The 919-nt window shown below is 44.0% G+C and overlaps 1 non-coding gene across 1 annotated transcript; it reads left to right on the forward strand.

Moving 5' to 3' along the window:
• Nucleotides 1-202: 202 nt before the first annotated feature.
• On the forward strand, nucleotides 203-309 carry LOC148548061 (small nucleolar RNA R71). Its single transcript, XR_015898038.1, has one exon. It is a non-coding gene; the product is annotated as a small nucleolar RNA R71 (small nucleolar RNA).
• Nucleotides 310-919: the final 610 nt, after the last annotated feature.

Raw genomic sequence — 919 nt, forward strand, 5'->3', positions numbered from 1 at the left:
ATTGTTTAGCTCCATTACTCCTCTTGTGTTCCCTCTTTCGGAAGCATAGAAGTAGTCGTTCTCTGCTACTGTTTCAATGACATCTATGGCCTCCTCAATGGTCTTCTTCTTGTTCAAGGATCCTCCGGATGAATGGTCTACGGCCTTCTTTGACTCATAAGAGAGCCCTTCATAGAAAATGTGCAGCTGCCCCCATTCATTGAACATATCTGGTGGGCACCTCCTTGTTAGGTCTTTAAACCTCTCCCATGCTTCATATAGAGTCTCACCATCTTGTTGCCTGAAAGTTTGGACCTCAGCTCTCAGTCTATTGATTCGTTGAGGGGGGTAAAATCTTGCTAAGAATTTGTTCACCACATCTTCCCAAGTTGTCAAGCTCTCCTTTGGGAAAGACTCCAGCCACTTGGCTACCTTATCCTTGAGTGAGAATGGAAATAAGAGCAGTCTATAGGCGTCAGGATGAACACCATTAGACTTCACTGTGTTACATATTATCAGGAAGGTGGTTAGATGTTGATTGGGGTCTTCTTGGACACTTCCTCTGAACGAACAGTTGTTCTGCACAAGGGTGATGAGCTGTGGTTTTAGTTCAAAATTGTTGGCATCGATGGTTGGCTTTTGAATGCTACTTCCACAGTTTCCTGGGTTTGGATTGATGTAAGAGCCTAAAACTCTTCTATCCTCCCCAGCATGATTTGCTCGTCCTCTTCTGCCATGGTTGTGAGCTTCTTCTTCACGATAGTTTTCCATGTTTTCTTCCATGTTTTGTTCAAAGTATTCCTCAAAGTGTTCCTCCTCTTCTTCAGCACCAACTACATGTTTTTCTCTTGCCTTCCTCCTTAGTCTAAGGAAGGTTCTCTCAGGTTCAGAATCAAAGGAAGTTGAAGCCCCGCTTCTTCTCCCTGTCATACAACCAACA

Source organism: Arachis ipaensis, chromosome B8 (genome assembly GCF_059453495.1).
Source record: "Arachis ipaensis isolate K30076 ecotype BB chromosome B8, ASM5945349v1, whole genome shotgun sequence".
In the NCBI taxonomy this organism is placed as follows: domain Eukaryota; kingdom Viridiplantae; phylum Streptophyta; class Magnoliopsida; order Fabales; family Fabaceae; genus Arachis; species Arachis ipaensis.